Source organism: Cervus elaphus, chromosome 18 (genome assembly GCF_910594005.1).
Source record: "Cervus elaphus chromosome 18, mCerEla1.1, whole genome shotgun sequence".
NCBI classification, from domain to species: domain Eukaryota; kingdom Metazoa; phylum Chordata; class Mammalia; order Artiodactyla; family Cervidae; genus Cervus; species Cervus elaphus.
In genome coordinates, this window is record NC_057832.1 from 52,229,838 (window position 1) to 52,252,844 (window position 23,007).

Below are 23,007 nucleotides of genomic sequence, written 5' to 3' on the forward strand. Positions count from 1 at the left end.
AGATTTTAATCTCTTAACGAGATTTTAATCTCTTTTTGTGTGTACCCTAAGATTTGATGCCATACCAGAACAGAACACTTGAGACCACATTGCTCATTACCAGTGACAATTTCTATTTAAAATTCAGAAAGCAATTTCCAACTATACATTATAAGTCTATTTAGGCACCATTAGACAAAATAAATTACAGGCAAAATTCCAGAATGGCTCACTGATGTTCTCCCTAATCCTTCCATTATGGATCTATGCAGACACCACATATGTCCTTTAATTTACCTAAAAGCTTGAAAATTACCTGGCAAACCAGGCTTAAGTTTACAAGCCATATTTTTGCGTCTTCTCACTCCACTCCCCAAGTCTAGTTACATATAAGGAACTCCTATTAAAATATGCTCTGCCAATTTTCCCTATCAATGCATAAAAATGCTTTGATTAATATGAAGTATTTATGTTTTTAAGATATAAAAAATTAAGTATAATAAAGGATCTACTTCCACACAATCATTTCATTTCTCAAAAAGGAGACCAAGTAGAGATAAAGTCAAGTTAGGTTGCCAAACTTTTGTTTGTAAATTTAAATTTTAAATTCTTATTAGAGACAGTTTGGCAATTCCTTAAAAGGTTAAATATAGAGTTACCATGTAATCCAGTAATTCCACCCCTAGGTATATACTCACGAGAACTGAAAACATATGCCCACACTAAAAACTATACACAAAAAATAATCATAGTAGTATTACTCATAAGAGTCAAAAAGTGGCAACAACCCAAATGTCCATTGACTGATAAATATAAACAAAATGTAGTCTAGTCAAACAATGGAATATTATTTGGCCACAGAAAAGGAATAAAGTATCGATACATCCTTAACTGATGAAAGTTGAAAACATGCTAAGTAAAAGAAGGCAGACAAAAAAGGCAGATATCATTCCATTTATATGAAATGTCCAGACTAGGCAAATTTATAATCAGAAAGTAGATTGGTAGTTTCTAGGATGCTGGGGTGAGGGGGAATGAGGTCTGACAGGTAATGGGCATAAGGTTTCTTTTTGTTGTGATTTCTGATATTAGATATTGATGATTTCTTGCAACAAGTGTTTCATTCTGGCATTATTTTAGACTTGGTCTGGAAAGGGCCAGATTATACTACTGTGAAGTTATGTTCACCCAAAGTTACCAAGGGCATGATTTTGTCTTCGCATATCTCTTTGTAATAAAGATAAATAGTACTCCTCTTCAAACAAAAAGCCAGACTTAATCATGAAAAACTAGGACCCACCTACATACAATTATCAAGATTTCTGCAATATTTTAAATAAAAACAAACTTGCAGTAACAGACTAAATACACAACAAAAATAATTTACAAATAAAATCTAGAATGTGTTTCTTAATTTTAGAATTCTTGAATCAAAATAACCCAAGATTTGAAATAAAAGATGTGACATTTTGATGACTTTCAACCATGGTCAAAGTCACTGAACAGAATTTACTAATATTTCCTCTAGTAAAACCTTTACTAAGACAGGCAGAAGATAATGTCAATCTGTATAGCAATCTTGGTAGAAAAAATAATAACTGAAACTTCAGGTGATTTTAAGAATTGTTAATTAAACTGAATTATGAGTCCATATTAACTGTTCTGAGAGAATTTTACTTTGAAAATGAATCACAAGTTTTATTTTATTATGACTGTTAAATTTTCATAAACTGTCTTTTTTGTGCAAAAGATGAATATATAGAAACACTATATAAAGGACTCCTACAACTCAATAAAAAAAACACACAATTTAAAAAGAGGCAAAGGACTTAGATACTTCTCAAAAATATATATAAAAAGCATATGAAAAGATGCTCAACATCACTAATGAGCACAGAAATACAAATCAAAACTACAATAAGATGCCACCTCACCAGTGCAACAGCTACTATCAAATAAACGCCTCCCCCCCCCAAAAAAAACGAATGTTGGTGAGGATGTGTAGAAACTATAACCTCTGTGTACTGTTGGTGGGATTGTAAAATGGTGTAGCCACTGTGGAAAACAGCATAGTAATTTAAAAAATTAAAACTTGAATCCTACAAGTCCACTTATGGATATATACCCCAAGTAACTGAAAGCTGGCTCTGAGACAGGTATGTGTATACTCAAGTTCATAACAACATGAATCACAATAGCCAAAAGGTGAAAACAATCCAACTGTCCATGGAGGGGCCAATGGATAAACAGAACATGGTATACAGATACAATGAAATACTAATTGACCTTAAATAGGAAAGAAATTCTGACACATGCTGCAGCATGGATGAAACATGAAAATACGTTAAATAAAACAAGCCAGCCACAAAAGAACAAATACTTTTTATTCCACTTAAATGAGGTATGAAGACTAATTAAACCCATATAGATAGAAAGGAGAACGGTAGTTGCTAAGGGCTAACTGGGAGAAGGGCAATAGGAGTTAGTTGTTTAATGGGTATAGAGTTCTGGTTTTGCAAGATGAAGAGTTCCAGATATTGGCCTCACAACAATGTGAATATACTTAGCACTACTAAACTGTACACTTACCACAATTAAAACTTCTTTTAAAAAAAAGTAACAAAGAAACCCTCCGTAGTTGTTTGAATAGAAATTAAATGCCCTAACCAATATAGGAAAGGGACAAGCTAGCTGTTGGGAAGTGCCTTTAAAGTGTCTCAGATTACCAAGTCACACAATATTCATGTAAGGTTAGATAGCTATGCTCTACTAATGAATTTCTGCCTTTTCATACTGTTCATGGGGTTCTCAAGGGAAGAATACTGAAGTGGCTTGTCATTCCCTTCTCCAGTGGACCACATTTTGTCAGAACTCTCCACCATGACCCGTCCCTCTTAGGTGGCCCTACACGGCATGGCTCACAGTTTCATTGAGTTAGACAAGGCTGTGGTCCATGTGATTATATTGGTTAGTTTTCTGTGATTGTGGTTTTCAGTCTGCCTGCCCTCTGATGGAGAAGGATAAGAGGCTTATGGAAAGTTACTGATGGGAGAGACTGACTGAGGGGGAAACTGGGTCTTGTTCTGATGGGACCATTCTGAAGTAAATCTTTAATCCAATTTTCTGTTGATAGGTGGAGCTGTGTTCCTTCCATGCTATTTACCTGGGGCCAAACTATGGTAGAGGTAATGAATATAATGGTGAGCTCCTTCAAAAGATCCCATGCATGCACTGCTACACTCTGCCCCCAACCCTGCAGCAGGCCACCACCAACCCACGCCTCAGCTGGAGACTCCTGGACACTCACAGGCAAGTCTGGGTGAGTCTCCGTGGGGTCACTGCTCCTTTCTCCTAGGTGCTGGTGCACAAGATCCTGTTTGTGCCCTCCAAGAGTCTATTTCCCAGTCCTGTGTAAATTCTGGCAGCTCTATGGTAGGGTTAATGGTGACCTCCTCCAAGAGGGCTTATGCCATACCCAAGTCTGCTGCACCCAGAGCTCCACAGGAGACGCTCACAGTTCTATCTCAGTCTCTGTGGGGTCCCTGGGTCCCGGTGTGTACTAGGTTTGTTTGACCCTCTTAGTGTCTCTGGCAGGAATAGGGTTTGATTCTAAACGCAAATTCGCCCCTCCTACTGTAAAGAGCAATATTGCATAGGAACCTGGAATGTTAGGTCCATGAATCAATGCAAATTGGAAGTGTTCAAACAGGAGATGGCAAGAGTGAAAATCAACATTTTAGGAATCAGCAAACTAAAATGGACTGGAATGGGTGAATTTAACTCAGATGACCATTGTATATACTACTGTGTGCAAGAATCTCTTAGAAGAAATGGAGTAGCCATCATAGTCAACAAGAGTCCAAAATGCAGTACTTGGATGCAATCTCAACAATGACAGAATGATCTCTGTTTGTTTCCAAGGCTAACCATTCAATATCACAGTAATCCAAGTCTATGCCCCGACCAGTAATGCTGAAGAAGCTGGACAGTTCTATGAAGACCTACAGGACCTTCTAGAACTAACAACTAAAAAAGATGTCCTGTTTACTATAGGGAACTGAAATGCAAAAGTATTCCTACTTTTGCAAGAAAGTAGGAATACCAGAGTCAAGAGACACCAGGAGTCAAGAAACACCAGGAGTAACAGGCAAATTTGGCCTCGGAGTACAGAAAGAAGCAGGACAAAGGCTAATAGCATTTTGCCAAGAGAACGCAAACACCCTCTTCCAACGACACAAGAGAAGATTTTACACATGAACATCACCAGATAGTCAACACTGAAATCAGATTGATTATATTCTTTGCAGCCAAAGACGGAGAAGCTCCATACAGTCAGCAAAAACTGACCAGGAGCTGACTATGGCTCAGATCATGAACTCCTTATTGCCAAATTCAGACTTAAATTGAAGAAAGTAGGGAAAACCATTAGACCATTCAGGTATGACCTAAATCAAATCCCTTACGATTATACAGTGGAAGTGAGAAATAGATTTAAGGGACTAGATCTGATAAGACAGAGTGCCTGATGAACTATGGATGGAGGTTCATGACATTGTACAGGAGAAGGGATCCACCATCCCCAAGAAAAAAAAGGCAAAAAAGGAAAATGGCTGTCTGAGGAGACCTTACAAATAGCTGTGAAAAGAAGAGAAGCGAAAAGCAAAGGAGAAAAGAAAAGCTACCCATTTGAATGCAGAGTTCCAAAGAATAGCAAGGAGAGATAAGAAAGCCTTCCTCAATGATCAGTACAAAGAAATCGAGGAAAACAATAGAATGGGAAAGACTAGAGATCTCTTCAAGAAAATTAAGAGATACCAAGGGAACATTTCAGGCAAAGATGGGCTCAATAAAGGACAGAAATGGTATGGATCTAACAGAAGCAGAAGATATTAAGAAGAGGTGGCAAGAATACACAGAAGAACTGTACAAAAAAGATCTTCAGGACCCAGAAAATCACAATGGTGTGATCACTCACCTAGAGCCAGACATCCTGGAATGTGAAGTCAAGTGGGCCTTAGAAGCATCACTACACACAAAGCTAATGGAGGTGATGGAATTCCAGCTGAGATATTTCAAATCCTGAAAGATGATGCTGTGAAAGTGCTGCATTCAATATGCCAGCACATTTGGAAAACTCAGCAGTGGCCACAGCACTGGTAAAGGTCAGTCTTCATTCCAATCCCAAAGAAAGGCAATGCCAAAGAATGCTCAAACTACCGCACAATTGCACTCATCTCACACGCTAGTAAAGTAAGGCTCAAAATTCTCCAAGCCAGGCTTAAGCAATCTGTGAACTGGGGACTTCCAGATGTTCAATCTGGTTTTAGAAAAGGCAGAGGAACCAGAGATCAAATTGCCAACATCCACTGGATCATCAAAAAAGCAAGAGGGTTCCAGAAAACCTATTTCTACTTTACTATTTCTACTTTACTGACTATGCCAAAGCCTTTGACTGTGTGGATAACAATAAACTGTAGGAAATTCTGAAACAGATGGGAGTACCAGACCACCTGACCTGCCTCTTGAGAAACCTGTATGCAGGTCAGGAAGCAACAGTTAGGACTGGTCATGGAACAACAGACTGGTTCCAAATAGGAAAAGGAGTACGTCAAGGCTGTATAATGTCACCCTGCTTATTTAACTTATATGCAGAGTACATCATGAGAAACGCTGGGCTGGAGGAAGCACAAGCTGGACTCAAGATTGCCAGTAAGCTCAGATATGCAGGTGACACCACCCTTATGGCAGAAAGTGAAGCACTAAAGAGCCTCTTGATGACAGTGAACAAAGAGAGTGAAAAAGCTGGCTTAAAGCTCAACATTCAGAAAACTAAGATCATGGCATCTGGTCCCGTCACTTCATGGGAAATAGATGGGGAAACAGTGGCAGACTTATTTTGGGGAGCTCCAAAATCACTGCAGATGGTGACTGCAGCCATGAAATTAAAAGACGCTTACTCCTTGGAAGAAAAGTTATGACCAAGCTAGACAGCATATTAAAAAGCAGAGACAATGCCAACAAGGTCCGTCTAGTCAAGGCTATGGTTTTTCCACTAGTCATGTATGGATGTGCGAGTTGGACTATAAAGAAAGCTGAGTGCTGAAGAACTGAACTGCTGTGTTGGAAAAGGCTCTTGAGAGTCCCTTGGATAGCAAGGAGATCCAACCAGTCCATCCTAAAGGAAATCAATCCAGAATATTCACTGGAAGGACTGATGTTGAAGCTGAAACTCCAATACTTCGGCTACCTGATGCGAAGAGCTGACTCATTTGAAAAGCCCCTGATGCTGGGAAAGACTGAAGGGGATGACAGAAGATGAGATGGTTGGATGGCATCATAGACTCAGTGGACATCAGTTTGAGTAAACTCCAGGAGCTGGTGACAGACAAGGTGCCCTGGTGTGCTGCAGTCCATGGGGTCGCAGAGTTGGACACAACTGAGCAACTGAACTGACCTGAACTGACTAGTGAATTAACTGCTATATTTCGGGGGGAAAAAGAAAACCACTTTCTCTGTTTGTTGACATACTGGATCTGGACACTTATAATAAAAGGAAAAAGTAAGAATCAATTATCACCTCATGAGGATATGTCTTATATCATTTTTTTCCTAACCTACTCTCTGTGTCAGATATTCGTTTAGGTGGTACAGATAAACCTGCCCTTATGTAGCATATATTCTAAAAGTAGATCCTAGTCAGGTATTTCATTCCTTCTTCTATCCATCATTTGTTTGTAAATTTTATCCCATCACTACCACTACTGCTGCCACCCAAGATTTTAATTTTCTATCTGCCAAAGATAATCTCCTATATTTATTTTAATTCCTCCACAATACATAGGGTCTTCCATGTATCACATATACAATGAAATATGACAAGTCTTTTAAATAAAATTGGCACCAATAACCATACTCAGAGCATCACATAGTCAATGAACTGGCACCCTATTATCACACTTATAACTTCCTCAGTTCAGTAAGTTGAGATAATACAGTCTGTGTAACTGGAGAGGATACATCTAAAATGCTACCTGAGGGACTTCCCTGGTGGCTCAATGGCCAAGAATCCACCCTCGAACCACAACTACGGAATCGTGCTCGAGAGCCCCCGAGCCACGGCTACTGAGCCCGCACGCCTACAGCCTGGGCTCAGCAACGGAGAAGCCACCGTGATGAGAAGCCCACACACAACGAGAGAGAGGAGCCCCCGCTTGCCACACCTGGAGAAAAGCCCATGCAGCGATGCAGACCCAGCACAGTCATAAACAAATAAAATTAAAATGCTACTTGAAATTTCATCTGTGTTGTTTACCATTATACTGATACGTGAAACTGATAAAAAATGAAGTGTAATTTAAAGTAATTATTTAAATGGAATAAGATAGAAAGTCCAGAGGTAAACCCATACACCTATGAGTACTTATCTTTGACGATGGTGGCAAAAATACACAATGGAGAAAAGACAGTCTCTTCAATAAGTGGTGCTGGGGAAACTGAACAACTATGTGTAAAAGAATGAAATTAGAACACTTCCTAACACCATACACAAAGATAAAGTCAAAATGGATTAAAGATCTAAATGTAAGGCCAGAAACTATAAAACTCTTAGAGGAAAACACAGGCAGAACATTCTATGATGTAAATCAGAGCAAGATCCTCTATGACCCACCTCCTAGAGTAATGGAAGTAAAAACAAAACTAAGCAAGTAGGACCTAATTAAGTTTAAAGCTTTTGCACAGTAAAGGAAACTATAAACAAGATGAAAAGAGAACCCTTAAAATCAGAGAAAAGATCAGCAAATGAAACAACTGATAAAAGTGTATGTGTATGTGTGCGCGGTCATGTCCGACTCTTTGCAACCTCAGGGACTGTATAGCCCACCAAGCTCCTCTGTCCATGGGATTTCCCAGGCAAGAATACTGGAGCGGGTTGCCATTTCCTTCTCCAGGGGATCTTCCCCACCCGGGGATTGAACCTGTGTCTCCCGAGCCTCCTGAATTGGCAGGCAGGTTGTTTACCATTACTGCCACCTGAGCAGCCCAGCTGACAAAGGATCAGTTTCCAAAATACACAAGGAGCTCATGCAACACAGCGTCAGAAAAACAGGCAGTCCAACTGAAAAAAGTAGGCAGAAGTTCCATTAAGACACATTTCACCAAAGAAGACAGATGGCTAATAAACACATGAAAAGATGCTAGTGATCACTCATTATTAGAGAAATGCAAATCAAAACTGCAATGACATATCACCTCACACATGTCAGAATGGCCATCATCAAAACATCTACAACAATAAATGCTGGAGAAGATGTGGAAAAAAGGCAACCCTCTTGCACTGTTGGTGGGAATATAAATTGATACACCCACTATGGAGGACAGTATAGAGATACCTTAAAAAACTAGGAATAAAACTATCATATGACCCAATGATCCCACTATTGGTCATATATCCTGAGAAAATCATAAATGAAAAAGACATATGTACCCCAATGTTCACTGCAGCTCTGTTTACAATAGCCAGGACACGGAAGCAAACCTAGATGTCCATTGACAGATGAATGGGTAAAGAAGCTGTGGTACATACATATAATAGAGTATTACTTGGCTATAAAAAGGAATGCATTTAAGTCGGTGCTAATGAGGTGGATGAATCTAGAGCCTTAATTACACAGAGTGAAGTCAGAAAGAAAACAACAAATATTGTATATTAACACATATATATGGGATCTAGAAAGATGGTACCGATGAACCTATTTGAAGGACAGCAATGGAGACAAAGAAATAGAGAGCAGATTTGTGGACACAGTGGGGGAAGGATCATGGAAACATGCATTACCACGTGTAAAACAAACAGCTGTAGGAATCTGCTGTGTGCCTCGGGGAGGTCAACCAGGTGCCGTGACAACCTAGAGTAGGAGGATGGGGTGAGAGATGGGAGGGAGCTTCAAGACGGAGGGGACACATATATACCTATGGCTATTTCATTGATGTATGGCAGAAACCAACACAATATTGTAAAGCAATCATCATCCAGTTAAAAATAAATTTAAAAATAAATAAAATAAAGTAATAAGCCCCTTGTCCTAAATAACATACCTGAAAACACTTTGTTTTCGATTTGTTTCTTTATTTTATTACCTACAATGTCACCAAAGAAAGTTTTCAATCTTTCACCACCAAGGGGGAAAAGGTGTAAATGGGTGTTAATACACACATATAAAAACCTATCCACAGAGTCTTAGAGATGAGGTATATATGTGTGCCTGTGTATACACACAGTTTCCCAGATGACACAGTGGTAAAGAATCCGCTTGCTAATGCAGGGGATGCAAGAGGCTTGGGTTCAACCCCTGGGTAGGGAAGATCCTCTGGAGCAGAAAATGGCAACCTATTCCAGTATTCTTGCCTGGGAAATCCCATGGACAGAGGACCTGGTGGGCTACAGTTCATGTGGTCACAAAAGAGTCTGACACGACTTAGTGACTAAACAACAACATATTTGTACAGTAAAAGCAAAGGGAGCCATTCTCAATGATGGGAAGCCTCTCAAAAGTCCAAGTTCCCAGATACCTACACCAAGGGCGAATCTTGCCAACTGGCTTTTCTGAGGATAGTAATCCCAGAGTTGTTAACTTTTTCTGCACATAATTATAAATGAAAAAGGAATCACCTCTCCTCCATATACCTCCCCTTTGAAGTAATCAACCAAGTTAAGCTTCTTGCCTTCCAAAAAAAGTCTTACCTATTAACAGACCTAAAAAGCTAGTTTTTCTCTATCCTGGCTGACATTTGCTATTATCAATTTATGAATTGCCATAATTACCAATTTTTAATTTTACCAAATTTGGTGGGAGCTGATGGACCTGTCTCCAAAGTAAATGCTAAAATAATTTGTATTTCTCTGATTATTGAATAGGTTGGTGATTTTTTCCCCATGCTTAGTAATTATTTGCATTTTTCTTCTGTTAATTTTCTTAGCATTTCTTAATTTTCCTATTGGAGTATTCTTTTTATTTATATACAGAAGCTACTTATATTTCAGATAATAACCCTCCAGCTGTTAAATGTGTTAAAGTGTTTTATCTTAATCCACTGCTTATCTCTGCATTACCTTTCATATTATAGATTTTTTTGGTGAGGTCAAATTTGAGATTTATTATTGTAGTATCTGTGCTTTAAATACAAGTCAGGAGAAAAAGCACTCTACTCAGATAGGCTTTCTCCCTAAATGTTTCACCAGTCTCTTTACATGGCATACTCACTCGTTTAGAGAACCATTATATTAAAAAAAAGTTTACCCAAATATGATGGATCTTTTTGAACTTACTTATTTGAAAATAAAATGAAAAACTCTTGCAATTCAGCTACCATTTTAGACTACAAAGGGAAGTCTCAGGCAAAGGAGTCTTCTCTTGCCTCACCTTGTAAAGTAACTATTCTTAGGTACTAGCTAATTTCTAGTGCTGAGGCCATTAGGCATCTGGTCCCATCACTTCATGGCAAATAGATGTGGAAACAATGGAAAACGGTGACCAACTTGATTTTCTTGGGCTCCAAAATCACTGCAGAAGGTGACTGCAGCCATGAAATTAAAAGACGCTTGCTCCTTGGAAGAAAAGTTATGACCAACCTAGACAGCATATTAAAAAGCAGAGATATTACTTCGCCAACAAATGTCCATCTAGTCAAAGGTTTGGTTTTTCCAGTAGTAATGTATGGATGTGAGAGTTGGACTATAAAGAAAGCTGAGTGCCGAAGAATTGAACTGCTGTGTTGGAGAAGACTCTTGAGAGTCCCTTGGACAGCAAAAAGAGCCAACTAGTCCATCCTAGAGGAAATTAGTCTAGAATATTCACTGGAAGGACTGATGCTGAAGCTGAAACTCCAATACTCTGGCCACCTGATGTGAAGAACTGACTCATCTGAAAAGACCCTGATGCTGGAAATGACTGAAGCACGGAGGAGAAGGGGACGACAGAGGATGAGATGGTTGGATGGCATCACCGACTCCATAGATGTGAGTCTGGGTAAACTCCAGGAGTTGGTGGCAAACAGGGAAGCCTGGCGTACTGCAGTTCATGGGGTCGCAAAGAGTTGGACACGACTGAGCAACTGAACTGAACTGAACTGAAGTGAGGCCATTAGGGTGACTTGGCACTTCACTGTCAGCTTGATTTCTCTGAGTCATACAAAACCTCCTGTCATAATACTTAATGTGTTGTGTAGTTACACTGACAATCTCTGGGAGTACATTATTTTAGAGCATATCCTCTACAATCAAACACTTATTGTTTAAATTATAAATACTCTGCTACCTAGAACATTTCCTCTAAATCTACTTTTACTACTTCTACTGTGGAAAACTGATTTAGTATTTATTCTAAAAGTTCATAGTATTTTTAAGCAATTCCTTGTTTATTAAGTATGTCTTAATACTTAGGAATCACTAACAGCTCTACTATATTAGTTATTTCTATAAATGTTCTTTTTGACTGTGCTTGTTTAGTTAATAATTCTACAAATTGGTGTCCCCTGTGCTTGCTTAGTCACTCAGTGGTGTCCAGCGCTTTGTGACCCCATCGACTGTAGCCCGCCAGGCTCCTCTGTCCATGAGACTTTCAGGTAAGAATACTGGAGTGGATAGCCATTTCCTTTTCCAGGGGATCTTCCTGACTCAGGGATCAAACCGGTGTCTCCTGCAGTGCACGCAGATTCTTTACCACTGAGCTACAGTGGAAAAGCCCATCATACCCAAAAGTAAACTCATGTCATTTAGAGTAAAAACCCAAGTTCTAACAATGACCTACAAGAACCTGGATGGTTTGCCGTAACTCCCAACACTATCACAAATCTACTAAATCTACTCCTACTCTCCTCCTCATCCTGCTCAAGCACACTAGCTTCCTTGATATCCCAACACACTCTAAACTCAGATACTTGGGCACTTAAAGCTCTTTCTGTCTGGAATACTCTTCTCCCAGGTAAATGCATGGCTTTCTCCTTATTTCAAGTCCCAGTTCTATGTCTTAACTACTTTATGTAATAATAATATCTCCTACACTTGTCATATGGTGAAAGCGAAAGTGAAGTCGCTCAGTCGTCTCCGACTCTTTGCAACCCCATGGACTATAGCCCACCAGGCTCCTCCATCCATGGGATTCTCCCGGCAAGAATACTGGAGTGGGTTGCCATTTCCTTCTCCAGGGGATCTTCCCGACCCAGGGATCGAACCCAGGTCTCCCGCATTGCGGGCAGATGCTTTAACCTCTGAGCCACCAGCGAAGCCGTAGATTTATCATATTAAAAACCTGTTTTTCAGCTCTTCCTATATTAAAACTGCACAGGACTTTGTAGTCCTTCCAACTTAAAGGGTATAATCTATTTCCTGAACCTTTGAGGTTGAGGTGGCATTATAACTTGCCTTGGTCAATAGAATGTAAGAGCACTTAGAACATACTTCAAAATATTAGATATGGCATAAACAATATATGCACACAAAACATGGCTTATAAACAATATAAAAACTTGCATATAATAAAGCAACAAAGGGAAAATTAAATGTGCTGGTTAAATATTCATCTTATACTTCTGGTTTAGATTAAATTGCGTTTTCCAGAAATACTTTAAAAAGAATCCACCAGCCATAGTAAGAATGTAGAGTATGAGAAAATATCAATGTTTTATTATTGTCTGAGACTCTTAATAAGCAACATTAGAATTCATGTCACTGTAATATTTCATAAGATTTGTAAGATTTTCTATTTTTTAAATATTCAAGTATTTGGTTCTATTTCTCTTAAGACCTAAGAGCACAAAAAACAGGAAATATGCTGTATCTGAGCCAATAATAGAGGAGAGAGACTAAAGAGGTAGGTGAAAAACTAGGTATAATGATATTTCATCATCTAGGAAAGAAGAGGCCAAGACAGTAGAGTCAGCCAGTGCCTACTTAATTACCCATTCAAGAAAACTTAGTTTAAGCATATCTCTTATAATTAATAATAACTTCTTTGAATGCTCTTTTTCACACAAAGTATTTCTGTTTCTAGCTTTTGAACTATTACCATACCTATCCTTTTTACTTTTCCATAAAATGAAAAGATAAAACCATCTGGCATATTAAACGTTAAAACTGTATTTCTTACTTTAATGATTAATTTTCTACTATCTAAATTATACAGTTATGAAAAAATAACATTTGTTATTTTGTGCAACATCTAATGCCAGTGAATAGGTTTAGAGATAAACATTTAAACATATTCAATTTCTTCAAATAGTTGCAAAATCCTAATATTAGTAGCTACCTGCACTATGTTCCTCCTTGGCATTTATAACCTATTTGCAGCACTAGAAGTAAAGAATTATAAACAACTAGGCATAAATTACAGGAAATTTCTGAATTATACAGTACATCCAAATCTACCTCTAACACCCATTAATGAATCTTTGGCACAGACAGGCCAATGGACAGAGTAGCTAAAGACAAGACAGAGGTACAAAGTCAGGCAGACAGACAGCACAGAGACAGACGCACTGACAACCAGGCATACACAGTATTAAAGTACTTAAATTTTAGATGAATCTAACTATATTTAGATTTATTCATGCAAAATCTTACTGGGAAGAAAATATATTAGTCTTTCAGATAGTGATAAATTTCACATGTATATTTAGAGAGAGAATAAAAAATGACTAGATATAATACTCTGATAAAACTGATCTTTAGAATTACACTTTCATCTAGAAGGTAATGTTCTGGTTTCATATTTTAACAATGAAAGTTGTAGCTTAAATCTTAAGTACCATAAATATGCAGCTCATAGACTATCTTACTTTTATAGTTTCTACACAGTTTAAGGTTTAGTATGTACTGTATATGTGAAATTATGCTCTGCCAGAGCCAACAGAGTTCTCTCACGTCACAAGAACTCTGTGCTTCTTTGTCCCTTCTCTGAAAGAAGGTGGGTGGAGTTTACTTGGGACTGAAACCTTAAAATAGAAGCTCATTTTTTCCCCCCAGTTTTGCTTCAAAGGTTTTTGTATTAGATACACCTTGGGCTACCAGTCTAGTTAAGTTAAGGAACTATAACTTTCTTTCACTAAGAAAAGTCCCTACCAATCACATGTGAACAAACTCCCTATCCTGGTCAACTCCACACATTTATACTACATAGTACCCATCTCACTGGAAGCAGGTTGACTGATGGGATGTGAATTTCAGGAATGTGAACGTGAGACAGCAATTCTAATTATTCTGAGCTCTTCTCTAAACAGACATAAACTGAGGAACACAGGTTAGATCACTTAAGAGATGCCTTTATTCAACAGCACGTGTAGTGGAAGTCGAATATGGAGAGCTAAGAGTAAAGCAGGTGCACACAGAAGCAAAGACAAGTGTCCAAGCAGCTCTGGATGGAGAAACTGATAGATATGGAGAACCACAAGGAGCTGAAATAGTCACCCAGGTTATGGATGGATCCCACTTCTTGGTTCCTGTCCTTAAAGCAGTTAAATAGAATACTCAAGGGCAGTATATATATACACACACACACATATATATATATATATATATATATATATATATTTTTCCCCCCACTTAAACTGGTTTCTTGGAGAAGGAAATGGCAATCCACTCCAGTATTCTTGCCTGGAGAATCCTATGGACAGAGGAGTCTGCAGGCTACAATCCATGGGGTTGCAAAGGGTCATACACAACTGAAGCGACTTAGCACGCAAACAGGTTTGCAAGTAGGCTACAACCAAAAATCTATACCAATAAAGAATTTTTCAATAATTTTCAGGATATTTATGCCCCACTTTTTTCCTTTTATTAACTTTTTCCCTAAATAATAATAAGACAACTGTTGGTCTCAACAACATCATGCTACAGAAAAAACATCTGCTATGATAACTTGGGACAAACAGCTCTGGAAACTTCTAACTGTAAAACCTGTAACAAGTTTCTTAGTTTCCAAATACCATTCATGTTTCCTTTAACATCAAAGGGTCTATGACTTATAACTCCAGTGTACAATGAGGGGAGGTGTCCAGAAAAAGTCACTCTCCACACTTTTATAGAACGGGAGTTGACTTTTTTCCATTCTCACTATAGTTGTCGTCCCAAATGTGTTGTCTCAAAATCTCAGTCATCACCTAGTAAACTAAAATATACTGAGGAATCTAAACAGAGGCTTACCACTATAAATAATTTGCTGAGGATCTATAGACTGTTTTTTAATGCAATTTTTTTACAGAGCATTTTCAACAGATGCTAATGAAAATCACTTATCTGGCCAATTAAGAACTATATAAACTGAGAGTACTACATTATGTATCTGGGATAAGGTAAAATTATCAGATTAAAAAACACTGGCTTTGTGGAACTCCATTTTAAAAAGATCCTTCATAACAACCAAACCATACATTGTAACTAAGAGTAAATAACTATGCCACAATCATGAGACATCAAAACACTCCTCACCAAAACATTCAGGAATGCTGAGGCCAGTACTATATGCATCTCATACTCAGCATTTAGGCTGTTCTCGCTCTGGGAATCTCTTCCTGTTTATTTGGTTATATCGGCTTTGCTTATTTTTTTTTTACACTGCCAGCCACCCTGTTCTTCTCATCTAAAACCCACAGTTCTTATCTCTGTGTCTTTGCAAACGCTGTTTGTTTTCTATCTCTGAAATGCCTTTTATCCTAGTCCACCTGACAAACTCTCCCTTCAAGAGCCAAGTCAAATGTGGCCCCTGTGCTAAAGCTGTCCATGTTCTCGTCAGGCAGATTTAGGCTCTCCTCCCTCTATGGTTTTAATCTTGAATATACTTCCCTTGGAGTAATAACACATCTTAAACTACTATTGAGTACCTTCTATGTACTACATTAGAAGCTTTAAATATACATTATCTTGGTCCTTCTAGGTAAGTATTATAGCCCCGATTTCCCTACATAACCTGCCTGTATGGATAACAGGGCCAGGACAGAAATTACTGTATGGTTCCAAAGCTGGTTATCTTTCTACTAGTCTAGAGTTTCTAAGATTTTTTGGAACCCTTGAGAATCTAAGAACCTTCACCTCTCTCCCAACAGGTTTACACACAAAACATGAAGTATAATTTTGAAAGGGTTCACAGACCCCCTGCAGCCCGTCCACTGCTCCCAGGAACACGTCTTGCTGCTTCTCACAAGTATATTCACAGCCAGTAAATTTCTTAAGGGAAACAACTGTCATATTTTCAGCTGCCAGTTCTAAACACAGTGCCTAGGGTGTAGTGAGTGGATGGCAGGAATCACGACCGACCTGAATTTTTGCATTTCTTCAGAGCCGACCAGCGTAACTACTCAAATGTTGTTAAATAGCTTTTCAAATGTAGAGTACAACTAATAACAGTTATTACAGGAAATGTAGATATTAGCATACATCCCAAAGCCTCTGAGATTAACATGAGCCACATTCCACATTCTCTAGGAAAAGCTTTTAGGGAACAACTACTTATATCTGCCATAAACCAGTTCACTGACATTCTAATCTTATACAAATGGAAACAATATCTGTGTTATTTCACAGGGAAGGAGGTAACTGTCAAGGTTTGAATGCATGAATCTAAAAAAATTAAATACTGCAGGAAATATGAAATGCTGGGAGAGGGGTTCAATTCTTGTTTGGAAGACTAGTGATTTAGAACAAGTGCGTTTATCACCGGACTTGCCTTAACAAGTCTTCAACTTAAATCTAATGAAAGGCTTTTTCTCCACGGTATTAAAATTCAAATCTGCAAAGGAGAACAAGTGCTTTAAGATAAACTGGACTAATAGATTTATCTCAGAAAGTGAGAGTTAATTACGATTCTTGCTTCTGAGTTCTGGGTGAATGTGGTCAAGTTATTCTAAATTTTTAGTGTCCTGATCTTCAAAGTACTGGACTATAAAATAGAAGGAAAGTTTTCTAAGAAAGCAGAAAAATATGTTCAGCAGTACAAACACAGATAAGCATTTTTCAAGGATGAGAAACAGTTCATTCCGAGGAAAGAAAGGACGCACACTGCAGAGTGCCCGAGTCTAACACTGGAGAGGATGAGAGACTGTGTTAAGGCTCTGGAAGGCCAGGTTAAGAAGTACAAACTTTATCCTACTGGCCTGTGATTCTAAACCAGGACAAAAACTACAAAAAGGGGTAGGGAGTAGGAGGAAGGGAAATTTGTAAGATGGACATATAAATACCGTTAGAAGAAAAGCAGAGCTTGGGTTTAATGCTTTGAAATGCCTTAGGCATTTAAAATTCCAATACTTTTAATGATCATCGAAAGGAGCCTTGAGGATTCCTGTGAAGTCACATTTTTCTGTGATAAAAATAAAACCATGTTTCCAATACAGTTCTATATAAATATTAAAGAAAACAAATGTAGGCAACAAACAGTGGGACTCAAACCCACATCTGATTTTAAAACCAGTATGCCTTCCATTATCCTACAGATGCCAGCACTTGAAAGCAGTATTTTAGGAAAGTGAGCATGATATATGGAAGGAATTACATGAGGCAAGAAACTACAGGCCAGGAGAGAACAACAGCTATTGCTGTAATCACTCCTGAGACACCTACAACTTACAAGATACCGCTACTGTTGAAGAGATGCCAGTGAACTGATATCTGGATTTTCTTAATGAAATCTAAAACCAAAAGTTAAAAATGGACATTTTATTTAAATTAATAGCCTATGATAACATACCCAGAGTACGAGTCATGGAGTGGAGGATACACAGGCAGTTACTTTAAGTGCTTCCCTCAGTCCTTATGACAGCAACCAGTGTCCAGAGAAAAATATGTACCACACTATTTTCCACATTTATGTATAAGATACTACAATTAATAAATACATACTTACTTAAAAGTTTTACTAAATTCATTCCAGTACTTTATCTTTTATTTTCCTCTTTTTTCTTGGGTACTGAAAATAAAAACATTTGTGCAAGCATGCCTGTAGGCAGGTGGAGGAAAAAGTAACTCTCAGGCTGATCTAAGAGACAAGCCTCTTGGACCACTTGAAGAATCCACCTGAAGAATAAATCTGTCTTACAGCATTAAGCTCGCTACAATTTCTGCTCACGCGACGGCCATTAATGCCTAAATGCCAGGCACTACATTAAGCAGTGGGGATACAGAGATAATTAAGTCCCAGTCTCCAGCCTCGGAGGCTTTCAGTCTGGGGAAGTCAGAAATGTAAATGTTTATGAATCTAATGAACTGAGTATTATAGAAACTCAGAAGTGTTTAACACATGAACAAAAAATTTTAATCTATCTAAATGTTAATATCTTACTTTCAGTTTCAATCTTTCAAAACCCTTTTCCAAATTAAATGTCAAATATTGACGGGAAAAAAGCTAACAACATTCTAAAAGTAAATACAGTGAAACAACCTTGAGAATTAATACTTCAGGTAAATTTTCAGTGTGCTAGCTCAGTGAGCCATTTCTGGAAAGTTACTTAAAAGTTCACTTCCAATTGTGAAGTTAGTTAAAAGATAAAGACATTTGGCTGGACACTCATCAGAGTAAGAAAATCTTAACTAAACCAGTGGCAATGGAAAAGGACTAAGATTAGCTCAAATGCTAGGACTGCAAAATATTGCCTATCATTCTAGCTTTAAAGACATTTTAGACATACCATACCATTTATATAAGCTTACTGAGATATACCTACAGGCCAACCACAAAATAGAACTTTACATCCTCTTAGCGACTTGGCAGCAGCAGCAACAGGCAGTTATCAGACAGACAGACAGACAATAATAAGTATTGGTAAGGATGTAAAGAAATTAGTGGGAATGGAAAACGTGCATTTTCCTGGTAGAACCATAAAATGCACAGCAGCTTTGGATAACAATCTGTCAGTTCCCTCAAAATGTTAAAGGTACTATAGGTATATATCCAAGATAATAAAAAACAGATATCCTAACAAAAACTTGTATAGGTTCACAGTAGCATCATTCATAAAATAATACAAAATGTATTATATTTCATGTATTATTATACAATACAAAAAATTCCCAAAGTGGAAACAACTCAAATGTCTATCAAGAATTGAATGGGTGAACAAAATGTGATATATCCATACAACAGAAAATTACTCAGTCATAAAACAGGATGAAGTCTTTCTGACCATGCAACAACACAGATGAATCTTGAAAACATGTTAAGTCAATAGGATCAGTCACAAAACACCACATATTATGATTCCATTCATATGAAATGTCTAGATGAGTCAAATCTATGGAGACAGAAGGTAGATTAGTGGCTGCCGAGGTCTGCAAAGAGGAGAGAGGGTGGGAGGAATGACTACTAATGGGTATGGGGTTTCTTTCTGGGCTAATAAAAATTGACTGTGGTAACGACTGCACATTTTTGTGAACATACCAAAAACGATTAAATTGCACAACTTAAAATGAATGAATTTTATGCTAAATAAATTATATCTCAATAAAGCTGTTATTAATTTTTAAAACACTACAAGCCACAATATTGAACAGTGTAACAAACAATGAAATCTTTAATACTATCTAGTGTGTGCAGCATAAGACCTTGCCAGGCTTTCAATCTTTCCTCTCCCATTTTTTAGCAAATCAATTTCACACCTTAAATCAAAACTTTAGAAGTCTTATTTGACAAGTTCTTGTTATCTGTATTTTTATGTGTGTGCTCACTCGCGTCCAACTGTTTTGTTACTCTATGGGTTGTAGCCCGCCAGGATCCTCTGTCCATGGGATTTCCCAGGTAAGAATACTGGAGTTGGTTGCCATTTCCTCCTTCCAGGAATCTTGCCAACCCACGGATCGAACCCACGTCTCCTGCACTGGCAGGCAGATTCTTTATCACAGAGCCACCATTTGTCTTTTAAAATTATAATTAAATAGCAATCATTTTACCAAAAGATATACATATAGATAAGAAATCCATGTATGAAAAATGCTGTCCCTATCTTATTATTATTATTATTTTTTAAACAGAAAGCAGGAAGGTATCTGTGTCTTCCTCTGGCTTCAGCCATCTACATTCAGAATGCTAAAGTAAATGGAAGGAATTTATACTACTTCAGCTATTTCCTCTTCAGCCTATGATAATCTGGCTTTATCCCATACCCCAACTCCAAACTGCTTTTTCTAGTCACCAAATCACTCCTACTTAGCAAACAGAATTGGTGCTTTCTTAAGCTCACCTTACCGGTCCTCCCAGAATTACGTGACTTTGGTAATGTCTTCCCCGAAACTCTCCCAGGCTTTTCTGACATCCTCTAGGTTTCTTTCCTTCCTCTTTGACCACACCTACCCAGGAGTAATCACCAATATTTTCATTTAGAGGCTGCTCTTTAAATGTTGTTGCTTTTCAACCTTAGGTTGGCCACACCATACACTTGACTGAATGAGTTCATGACTCTCATGCTTTCAAATACCTCTTACATGCTTTAATTCTGTCCCATTAGCTCTCTTGAGCTCTACATTTCTCCAAGATGTCTCATAGCTCCTCAGTTTTAATGTGTCCAAAACTAAACTCATTCTCTCTAATTCTGAAGTTTCTCCCAACCATCTTCTTCCTGGTCGCCTCTGCTTTTTGTCCTTCCTTCCTCCTTACCCTACCAAATAGAACCTTCCAACTTGGGTGACAGTATACCAAGCTAGAAACTCTAGAGTCATACTACAATATTCCTCTCTCCTTCACTGCTCACATCTAGTGAGTCATGAAGACTTCTTTCTTAGTCCTTATCAGATCTTTTGTATATTCTCTGTCCCACTATCTTAAGTTTGGCTGAGGCCGTCATATCTCACTTCCTATATTTCAAAAACTTCAAAAATGCTCTCCTTCATCTGGTCACCCATTCATCCATCAGAATCAACTTTCTGCAACACAAATCTGTCAAATGACTGCTTACTTTCCCTATAACGCCGAGACCTGTAGTGTATAAACTGTTCAAAATTACTGTTACTGATCTATAGAAGAAAATACAGCACAGATTCAAGAACCTTCACAACCTGATCCCTTACTGGCTTTCTCAGCATCCCATTAGCCTTTACCATGCTAATACCACTGTTTCACTGGTTCTCAAAATATGGTCCAGAGATGGCCCACACCTAGACCATTTTAAAGAATCCACGAGGTTAAAACTCTTTTCTAAGTTATGCTTCCTCACCTGCAAATATACAAATGCACAGACTTTAGTACAATGTTTTTATCATTTTCATTCTCCTTAGGAGTGTACACTGGATTTTTCTAGAGGATACATGACACTTGATGCTGTGAAATATGACACTGCATCAGTGTGAATGCAATAGATACGAGAATCCAGATCTCTTCTATTAAGCCAGACAGTAAAAAAAAAAATTTGCAAAAGTATAAAAATAATACTTCTTTCCACCAGCAATTTTTTCGAAAAATCATTTGTTATAAAATACAGTGTATGTATGGAATGGTTTTATCACCATTATTTTAAAGTAAATTATTTTTTAAAGTATCTTTTAATTTCTAATACAGTAAAAACAAACAAACCTACCTCTTTGGAGTCCTCAGTAATTTTGAGAATGTAAAAGACTCCTGAGATCAAAATGTGTGAGAACTGCTACATTAGTTATAGCAGATTATCTACCACTCTCTAAACATGCTCAACTCTAAAACCCCTATCCTTCGGCATGGAAATGCACCCTCCACTGCCTGCCAAATCCCAGCCAGGTCCAAAGGAACCTCGCTCAGATGCATTCTGGAGGATAAAAAAATCAGGTTTTGAAGTCAAGCAAGATACCTTACTTCTCAGAGTGCGTTTCCTTTATCTCTAAAATTTAGGTTATAGCCACCTCATAAACAGCAGATATGTTAAATAAGACAGTGTAAAATGTATGGCACAGTGTTTAAAAAACAGAAGGGATAAAAAATGTTAATCTTCTTTCTACTTAATTTATAACATCACAAACACTACTGTAGTAAGATAAAAACAATATAACAATTATTTAATCATTACAAAGCAAGCAAATTGGTTGCTTTGAGCAGTTCTTCCAAGATTACTATTCGTAGAGCAGATGGTTTTATATAATAAATTCCTTGAATGCATAACTACTAAGGTACTTCTGCAGTGACCTGTGATTGATAAATTTAGATTAAAATATCAGTTAGTCTAAATGGCATTTTAACTGAGGAATGCTTGCTATAATGCCTGTTTAGCCTTAAAAAAAATCCATAAATCTTCTCCTCCATGTTTCACAAAAGTACTGTAATTCACACCTCTGCTGCATCCTGTTTTTGAAATACTCCACTGACTCTACTTACTAAAGTATTGTTTTTATCTTCATAAGTACAACGAGAATGGGTTTTTAAACTGAAACTGCCATACTGATTTGCAGCTTTACTGTCATCTTTTACAATTTTTAAATATACAAGTGTCTAGTGTATATCACATAAACTTTAGCCTGATTATAATAAATTTACTTCTTGTTTCAATACTTTAATTATGCATGACAAAGCTTTAAAAAGCAAAATAAAATTACTGAAAAACGAAAGCCTAGACATCTCTTTCTCCTTCTATCTCATCTTCTTTTTTCTTCTATCTCTAGTTATATTTAACTGACTACATAAGTCAACCATTTGAGAATACTGAAGACAGCACGATCGTTTGTTAGATGAAGATCCTAAATATCAGTCCCATATTTCAGTCTTGTGAAGTAGGCAGCATTTATCTTCTTTCAAAGCTGAGAAAACTTGGTCAATTCATTTTCTTGCAAGTGGCCAAGGTCAGAAAACTAACCAATGGCAGAGATGGCAGTAAAACCCACACATGTCAAACATAAATGGGCATCACCCTATGTACATAGTTACTTCTCATGATCACTATCTGCAATTTCATAAAGATGACAAGTTGAGATAGTTGTGATCAAGTTCTGGATCTGACACAGATTATTGGTTTAACCATCAACTTAAAATCATTTTGGTGCTGTAGTTTACACCATCTCAATACCTTAGTATTCTCCTCTTTCACAGGACGGGG

The 23,007-nt window shown here is 37.7% G+C and overlaps 1 protein-coding gene across 3 annotated transcripts in view; it reads right to left on the bottom strand.

Annotated features, from left to right (window-relative positions):
• Positions 1 to 23,007, bottom strand: part of PTPN12 (protein tyrosine phosphatase non-receptor type 12) — an 86,168-nt gene that overhangs the window by 59,548 nt on the left and 3,613 nt on the right. The gene's annotated exons all lie outside the window — the stretch shown is intronic.